Source organism: Lepus europaeus, chromosome 2, assembly GCF_033115175.1.
Source record: "Lepus europaeus isolate LE1 chromosome 2, mLepTim1.pri, whole genome shotgun sequence".
NCBI classification, from domain to species: Eukaryota; Metazoa; Chordata; class Mammalia; order Lagomorpha; family Leporidae; genus Lepus; species Lepus europaeus.
Genome location: NC_084828.1, coordinates 154,536,848 through 154,546,639, shown reverse-complemented (window position 1 = coordinate 154,546,639; position 9,792 = coordinate 154,536,848). Strand labels below are relative to the sequence as shown.

General features: G+C 43.7%; 1 pseudogene; it reads right to left on the bottom strand.

The window, feature by feature from the left end:
* Window positions 1–9,316: 9,316 nt before the first annotated feature.
* Window positions 9,317–9,434, bottom strand: LOC133753111 (U2 spliceosomal RNA; annotated as a pseudogene).
* Window positions 9,435–9,792: the final 358 nt, after the last annotated feature.

Sequence of the window (9,792 nt, the reverse complement as noted above, 5' to 3'; positions counted from 1 at the left end):
CACAGCCCTGTGAACCAGCACCATCGTGAACTCTAGCCTGATGCGATAAAAGACATATAGAATGGCTTCTTGGAGGTTGCACGGCCCGAGGCTGGCACAGGTCCACATTCTGCGACAACAAAACAAACTGGCAAATATCTGATGCCAGTAGGGCTTTTATAGGAAAACAGATGACGGTTGAGATTGTGAACCTTGACAGTTTCCTGATTTATTAGGACGTTGCCATCCTCTCCTTTTGTATAATTTGGCAAATGATCATAGTATTAGTGGGGGCTGAGCCTGGGGCTCCCCTCTCCTCGCGCAGGGCCGGCAGGTATAGAGCCGTCGGGCTTGCGTTTAGGCACAAGGTGTATGAAATGCGTTTTCAGCTAGATATTGTCATTTAAGGAACACTGAGTCGGTGCCTTCCTTCTAAGGCTGTCAACCTAGATGAAGCTAGGTAACTAAAATACACTCATTAGCTCAGAACTATACCTTCTTTTTATTTAATATATCCAAAGGCAGCCGACTGAATTTAAGACGGCTCTCAAGCAGTCAAGAGTAAGTGTTATACTTTATCAGGCAAGCAATGAAAAACAAAGAAAACAATGGGAAAATACTAGTAATTTTTAAAAACCATTCTTCTAAACGGTTAGACCCTTTTCTATAGAAATCCACGGACTTTCATGCTCTGAATCATTCACACAAAATGAGTAAAACAATCTTGTGTGACTGCTTAGCACATTCAGAACAAGAAAGGATCTGACTTATTTTATTAGTGATCTCTTTCACCACGACATAGACTATTTTTATATTCCCCTGCATTTAAAACAAGTGCAACAGAAATTAAGCCTCAATAAAAAATGTATCACAATTAGAGATACTTTCAATTAAAGAATGTTATCCCCGAGACAGTTTTATCAAAATAAAAAATCCCCAAACTTAAAATACTATAATTGAACACTTTTTTTTATTAAGAAAAGCCATGTCTGTACCTATCTTTCAAGACTGACATATTGTGCAATAAACAGCAATCAGCCTAAAGATGCTATATTAAACAAACCAAGTTTTGTTTTGCTAAACTAAGCAAAATTAGTTGAATGCCCTAAGTAATAGTTGCTGGTATTTTTTTTCTAAATTATTTCTCCACTTGTTTTTGTGTCTATGCATAAATTAAAAATCTGCTGAAATTTATTATTCATCTGAGATGTAATTAATATGCAAAATTATGCAAATTAAGATGCAATTAGGCTTCAATTCTCTAGTGGAATTTTCCATTATAATTTAATACAAAGTAATAGAGTAATTGGTGTCACGTGTAATTACGGTTACTCACGTGTACTTGCAGACGTGCAAATGATGTGGTATATGTTAGTTATCCTATGCAAATGGATCATGCAATCTCTTAATACTTGAGAATGAAGTAAACAAAGATGATCTTCGAAAAAGGGTGAGGGGGCCCCTCTTTCTTCTCGGGTGCTACCATTTTGAAGAACTATGCAAATCATTGTAACTAATTTCCCTGCATTTATTTCTAAGAAATTTAAACTTGGTGTTGTGCAGTGCATTGTCTGTTACTTCGGAGAAATTATTTCCAGTACAAGTTGACTCTTTCGACAGAGACCTGGTGGGGATGCGGGTGCCAGGCGGACGAGCTCAGCCGCAGACCAGAGCCGTGTCTCTCAGGGCGCAGGCTGCGTTCGCAACGGCCTCAGAGGGTCTCAGCTCCGAGAGCAATCACACAGGCGGCTTTGCCAAAGAAATCCTCATCGTAGCCATGTGCTGCGGTTCCCTGATTGCAAAGTTGACCAGTTAGCTTTGCAATCTCAGTAGAGGCCAGACAATTGTGATTTTTTTTTTCAAACCAAAATTTATTCCCTCCAAAATTCTCACAATTTCCAAAGCATTCAATGTCATTTCTTTCTCAATGAAGAGAGCACTAAGCAAATCAAACTCTACAGTACAATTCCCTCAGTTCCTCAGCCTGCCATTTGATTCAAGGGACAGCTCGGCACACTAGAGTCAGTCTCTCTCCCTCTCTCATGCCTCCCCGAGAGAAATGAAAAGAATGGGTCTCCCTGGCACTTGTCCTGAGCCCAGAACTGCTGCTCCTGATTTCTCCATGAGAAATGATTACCACTTGTTTTAAAACACCCATGCTGTGTTGAATCCTGCACAGAAAACATTATGATCTCAACACTTTCCTTCTCAGAACTGAAGCACACACTTTAAGACAAGTATTTTATATTCTCAGCTCCAATTAACCTGAAGTGTTTCTCTTCCCTATGCCTGCCCCCACCTCCATGCCTTTCACCCAAGTCTACCCTTCCACTGGTTTGCTAACAGCCTATTATTTCCTGGTGGAGGCTGCGTGGTGCTCTTGATGACACGGAGTGGGAGTGGGCACGGACAGAGGCAAGGGTGCATGTGGGTAAGCAGCTCTACTCTTTCCCCCATCTACCCTCACTCCTTGCTGGACAGGCATTTGAAAGAACGGGCATGGACAAGAAAAAATAAACGCTACTATTAGTCTCTGCGGCTGCACCCGTGTGCAGCCCCACCCATTCCTCCATATGGGGCTTCCCCATTCATCCCAGTAATAACACCAATTACTATGCAGGCAGGGCCGTTTCTGTCCACATTTGCGGCTCACGGTGGACATTTATGCTGCAGTCGGAGCAACACTCATATCTTCCACAACATCGATTATACAGCTGTTGTACAGTCATTGCAGATGAAATAGTGGATGCCCGGTCGGCTTGGCAGCATCCTTTGTCATCATGGGAGGCGGGCCGGGACACAGGTGGCCTGACTTCACTCTGACACTGGCCTCAGCTCGCATGTCTGGACGCTTGCAGGGGCTTCGGGTGCAGAAGAGTGGAGCTGTTAACAAATAAAGAGCCAGAAGCTGACTCGGGGTTAGGAACTTTGAAATCCCGATTCAGTGGGCACAGGGGAGACCTTGTGGCTTCAGCGTCACAAGCGCTGGCTCCACGTGGACCTGCTGTAGCCACACAGCCCGGGGCCTGAACCATGGACCTTGAGAACATGTGGGTTGGAGTTGTCTTTGTGGTCGTTATGGGTTATATCTGCCTGTCTAGGAAATGTCCCATCGTATGTGCCGTGATGCTATTTTCTTCCCCCAAGTTTGCCTCCTCCAACTCTGAGTCTTAGATCAGCTGGAATGACAGACATATGACATCCTGCACAGGGCCGTCATTCACCCTGGTGAATGAATTTCAAGATTCAAAATGAACTTATCTTTTAATTCTATTTCCCACAATTTTTGAAGCACCCTTGTACATGATCGAACTGAGACTTAAATAGAAATGCTAGCTTTTTTCTTCTATAAAAATTTAATTTTTATCAAACCCTTTGATATTGCTTTATCTTCTAAGAGCTTTGCAAAGACTCTATTCAATGTAATCTAATATGCATTTTTTTCTACATTTTAACGTCTAGGAAACCTGAAAATATCTTTAATTAATGAAATTTTGACAGTCACTCTCAACAGAACAGCAGTTATTATGTAGTTGTCTATGTTTGCATATGCACAAACTTTTTTTTTTCGTTATTCCAGGAGAGTGACTGAACAATTGAAATCCTTTGAATGTTTAGGTAACAATCCTTAACTTAAGGACCATGGAAGGAAAAAAAAACGTTAAGTCTTTCTGTTTGAAAATTCCCCATTGACACCTTCTGGTAAGATCAAGAAAGTACTCATTACGGGTGTCAGCAGCTTGTGAGAAATTCCTGGAGACAGAGTGGAGCATTCTTGCAAGAAATGCAACAATGCCTGCACTCCTGATAACACCCACAATGCAAAGAAAGCACACCCTTGAAAACAAATTCATTGTTGTCCGATTTCTAGTGCCTGGACATTTTCAGAGTATCAAGCCAAATACTTTTAATTATATTTCTTGTATATGCCCAAGAGTGATAGATGATGAAACTCTATGTTGAAATAACTCTGAAAGAATTCTTTCAATAACTGTGAAACGATTCTGAAGCCTGAGAAATACATATGTCCTAGATTAGCCAGCAGCCATCTTCTCTTTCTCAGAGGTGCATGGACTACAGAGCATCGTAGGAGCAGGGGGGTTTTAGAAACAAGGACTTCTATTAAGAACTCATTGGACCCTCGCGACTCTCGTGCGAGGTTGGTGCTGTTGCTTCCATTTGATAGACTTAGGACTGAGGGACATCAAGCATTTGCCTGAGGTTACATTTCTATTAAGTGGCAAAGAGGAAATATGAACCCAGATAACTGGACCCTGGAGTTCCCACTCAATCTGGGTCTAATCTGGCCCATGGACAACCTTTGTTAGGCATGATATTCTCCTTTTCTAGCATAATTATATTTTGTTGTTATCGGAAATTAGAATTAGGAAATTTTATATAAGAACTTGATTTTCCAGCTTTTCATGAAATCAAATCTAGCAATTCCAGGTATCATTATTCTCACTGAGAAAATTGGTTTTGTTGTAGGCAGGCATACAGGTTAAAATTGATTAGGTTTGTGAGCTGGAAGACCACGCTTTCACCACGCCCCTATGTGACCTCATGCCCCTATCTGGCCACATCTAAGCACCCACCGGCCAATCAGGTTAATTAGCCACTCCCCTTTGAAAGTGGATTAAAAGCCTGGGACACGGTGTGCCCAGCCCCTTTTCCTTTCCTTGGCCTTTTGCCAGTATGGGGCTGGCTGCCGCCCTGCCCCTCCAGGGCACGTGGCCTTTGGGCCACCCAACCCATGCTTCCTGGCCTCCTCTACATGGCTGGTTCCTGGTACTCAGTATGAACCCAGATTTATCTATCTCTTTCAGATAAAGCCCTCACTCTCCTATGCATCTTTCTCACTGAATAAAAGTTTAAAATGTACCATGCGCCTCGTTCATTTATGCCAGTATTCAGACTTCTTCTCAATATTAGGCAAGAACGCACATGGGCTTATTAATACTGATAATTTATTAATAAGCATATGGTGATATTGTATGGCACCCTAAATTCCAGTTTCAGTTTGAGGGCTTAGCACATACTCTCCTGTCCGCCCCAGCCCTCTCTGAACAACTTCCCTGTAGGGATGTGGGGCATGCCAGTGGTGCTGTTGAACCAACATGGGGACACCCCCTGGAGAACTTTCTCAGAAACCCTATTCCACCCCGGGCCCCTCTCTCCCCACCCATACTCCACACAGCACCAGTGACATTAGGTCAGAACCAACACTGGAAACATCTCTGGCCCAATGCTGTGAAACAGAAATCTTGATTCTTGGTCATGGGCCAGGCAGAGATGGGTCAGAGAAGCAAAGGCACCAAGAGTGACACAGCAAAGGGGGCTGGTCATGGGAACTCCCCAGTAAAATGTGGGAGCTGGCTAAACTGTGTGCAGGGCCAAGGCTTCTGTGTCTACTTCTGGGCCCATATCAGCCCGGATGCCCTCTGGAAAGGAAGCTGGTTGTGGAAGGAGTGATGGCAAGGGTAATCTGGGACCTCGAAGGAGTTCCTAGAACCCACCTCCAAACCTCCAACATTGCTAATGGGAGCCCCGACGGAAGAAGCCAGCCTTGACCTTGGAAGTCAACAGGACCTGGACATGGAGATAGAGAAGCAGAAGAGGAGACCCAGCCAGTGCTGGAGGACCACCAGTGGGGGACTGCCTCAGACCAACCAAATGAGCTCACACCCCGGTGACAGGTGACTGTCCCACACCTGCCAGGTGAGCTCTCACACCTGTGATAGCTGATTCCCCTCTACCCACCAGGCGAGTCCGCATACCTGTGACAGTGAGTGAGCTGTGCCTTTCCTGACCTGCACCTCCAACAAGATGTTTATTTTTGTTTTTCAGTGAAACTCTGAAGACCCATGGCTCTTAGGAAACAAGATATCCGGGCCAGGATGCCTCCATATCACTTTCTGTTCTCACATGAAAGCTAGAAGACTTACTTTGCAAGTCTGCTTTCTATCTTGACTCCACCAACAGTCCTCTCTCTTCCGGGCCCAGTCCTGCCTCAACCACCCAATTCCAGGGCTCTGTTTGAGGCCCACCCTTTGGGTGAGGATGTTTCCATCCAGGCAGCTGCACCTGTGGTATCGCCATGGCCTCAGCAGTCCTGATCTTGGACCCAGCCCTAGTTTCTAAAGTCCCTGGCAAAACAAAGTATGGAATCTTGCTAGTTTGCTTGTTAGTTTAAAGATTTTATTTATTTATTTGATAAGAAGTTACAGACAGAGAAAGGGAGAGACAGAAATGTCTCTCATCCTCTGGTTCATGCCCCAAATGGCTGCAATGGCCAGAGCTGAGCCGATCTGCAGCCAGGAGCCAGGAGGAGCTTGTTCCAGGTCTCCCCTGCAGGTGCAGGGGCCCAAGGACTTGGACCACCCTTCACTGCTCTCCCAGGCCACAGCAGAGAGCCGGAGTAAAAGAAGAGCAGCCAGGACACGAATCAGTATCCATTTGGGATGCCGGTGCCACAGGTGGAAGCTTAGCCCACTGTGCCATGGCACCAGCCCTAAAGTGTGGAATCTTTTGTTGAACACAGGCTTCTGTGAAAATTTGGCCTCCAACTGCTTCATAGCAAAGACCAGCATTGATGCTGCTATTCAGTGCAATGGCTTAAAAGGCAGGCAGGAGACTGAAGCACCTGCTCTCGGGGTTCCTCTCATCTGTCATGGCTGAGACCACCTTGTATTGGGCCTCTGTTTGTGCTGCTGCCGACATTAGCCTCACGTGGCCTGCTAAAGCCCTGAAGCACAAAGTCCAGGGTAGATGACATGTCCAACCCCACGCTCAATCAGCTCAGGCCAGTGTCTGCCCCCACCTTTATGAGGAAATCCACGTTAGGGACCCAGGATATCTTCCGGTGCTGACCAACCTCATTTGTAATCATCCTGATTCATTACAGTCATTCTAATAGCCTTGAACCTTAAAGAGAAGGATGTTTCAATCTCTTCTCTGCTGGGGTATCACTTGTTGGACTTGAACAGCCTTACCAGTTGACCACATTAAGAGTCATAGAGTCACACAGGGGTAATTCCAACCTTTAAAATTTATCCTACTGACCGAAGTTTCTCCTGAAAGTGATACAAGGGAACAGGCAAGACTGAGGGGGAGGGCAGAGTGAAACGGGCAAGGAGGAAAAACTAAGACAGGATGTGTGATCAAGTGGGACACTATTCTGCAACTCTTATTCAACTCACGGAACTCTCGCAGAAGCTGTGTGAACTGAGCATCAGACCTGCCTGTCTGGGTGATAGAAAGGGAGTAAATCATCTATGGATCCCGAGCCTGCTCATACTTCTGGGTTGTATGTGTTTGAGCTCTGAATGGGAAAGCCCTAAAGGAGTGGCTGCTCCAAGGGTGACTGGGAAAGGAGTGAGCTGAATAGAATTAAGTTGAATTCAGGGGGCACAAGAGGAGGCACAGGCAACCCACCTGTGACGATACTTAGTTTCACTCATGCCTTAAAAGAGATCAAGTTCAACTGCATCGTTTCTCAGGGAGGAAACAGTGCCTATACTCAAACAGATCTACAGTTTCCACAGGGTATTCAAACATCCACTCTCTCATCTATTATACCATTTAAGGCACTAGCATCAGGAAGTTAAGAAAATCGTGTAAGGTCACATGGTTAATTAAGGATAGAATGAAAATGAAGTGTTAGAAATCAGAGGTTTATTAAGTGTGTGTTTCTCGTTGCTTTATTTACTTACAAATATGAATTGAGTTGCTATAACTAGTACTCTAACAGTATTTTTTCACTGTGTGTTGCTATATGGGGGCAAACTGTTGAAATCTTTACTTAATATATACTAAACTGATCTTCTGTATATAAAGAGAATTGAAAATGAATCTTGATGTGAATGGAAGGGGAGAGGGAGCAGGAAAGGGGAGGGTTGCGGGTGGGAGGGAAGTTATGGGAGGGGGGGAGCCATTGTAATCCATAAGCTGTACTTTGGAAATTTATATTCATTAAATAAAAGTTTAATAAATGACAAAAAATATGAATTGAGTAATGTCAATAGATATTGTGCTTAGACCTGGAGTGGCAAAAAGAGGATGTGAAATAGTCAATATATGTTGGATCATCCTCAACCTGTATACAATCTAAGGGCAAAGGAAAAAGCTACTGGAACAGAACAGAAAATGACAAGAGTCTCTGGGTGTTTCTCATCAATTTCCGAGGGAGTTCGTGAAGCAGTGATTCCATTTAACTTAGTGCAGTGGTCTCAGGAATTTCTATGGGGGCAGGGGACATTCGAATACACTTTTAGATAAGAAGGATTTTATTTGAACATTTATTTAATATGTAGACCTGGAGCATACAATGCAGAGGAAATTGTCCTACAATTTCCTACAGGGAATATGAAGTCATGCAGAAACCAGTGAGGACTATCTTTCCTCACTTCTCAGTCACATGATCTCTTTTTGTCTTAATGTCTATTAAAACATGAGGTATCTTAAAACCAATTTCAAAAGAAACTTACTGGGGCTGTCGCTGTGGCATAGCGGGTAAAGCCACTGCCTGCAATGCTGGCATCCCATATGGGCGCCTGTTTGAGTCCTGGCTGTTCCACTTCTGATCCAGCTCTCTGCTGTGGCCTGGGAAAGCAGTACAAGATGGTCCAAGCCCTTGGGCTCCTGCACCCACATGGGAGACCTGGAAGAAGCTCCTGGCTCCTGGCTTAGGATCATCATAGCTCCGTTCGTTGTGGCCATCTGGGGAGTGAACCAGCAGATGGAAAACCTTTCTCTCTCTGCCTCTCTTTCTCTCTCTGTGTAACTCTGACTTTCAAATAAATAAATAAATCTTTTTTTAAAAAAAGAAATTTAGTATCCATAGGGCTTTGGAGTAAAAGGTAAAGTAGATGATTTATGAACACTTCTTTTACAATTTTTACAAGATTTATTTTATTTACTTGAAGAACAGAGTGATAGAGGGAGTGGTAGAGTATCCTTATGCTCTTAGATTTGTTTCTACAAATCACATTGAATATGTTAAAAACTGATTAAAAATTACAATTAAAAAAATTTAAGAAAGCTCTCCCATCTGCTGGTTCACACCCCAATGTCCATATCAGTTGGGGCTTGGCCAGACTGAAGCTAAGAGTCAGGAATTCCACTGGGCTCTCTCACATGGGTGGCAGAGGTCCAAGTACCTAAGTCATCTTCTGCTGCTTTCCAGACACATTAGCAAGGAGCTGTATTGGAAGCAGAGCAGCCAGGGCTTGAACCGGGCTCCAATATGGGGTGCTGGTGTCACAGGTGGCGGCTTAACCCACTGTGCCACAATGTTGGCAGAAATGGCAGGCTCTCTGATTGGTGGCATCTCATAGTCAAGGGCTTTTGATAACATATTTTTACAAAATCCAGGGTGAGTGAAGATAAGTAGCAGAAACTTAAACTGATAAGAACAGATACTACACTTGATCTTTGCCAAAAGGCCGAGAAGCAATAAGTAGCAGAAACTTAAAATCCATCTCCACATCCTAGAGAAATCATGAAAGACCTTGAATAACTCAACAAAATTGCTGGGACTTTGTTATAATGGTAATCAGGAATCGTTGAAAGATTTTTGAATAAGAGGTTTTAGGACAGGACATTAAATTGAAAGTAATGTTTCAATAGGATGAGTATAGAGAGAAGAGAATAATACTGAAAAGTCATTAAAATAGGTAAGTATAGAAACTATACTAATGAGTTAGTGGCTGAAAAATGAACTTCCCAAAATGTAGTGGCTTAAAACAACAACCGTTCGTTTATCCCCACACTCTACAGATTTGGGCTAGTCCTAGCCAGAAAAGCCTGACCTCA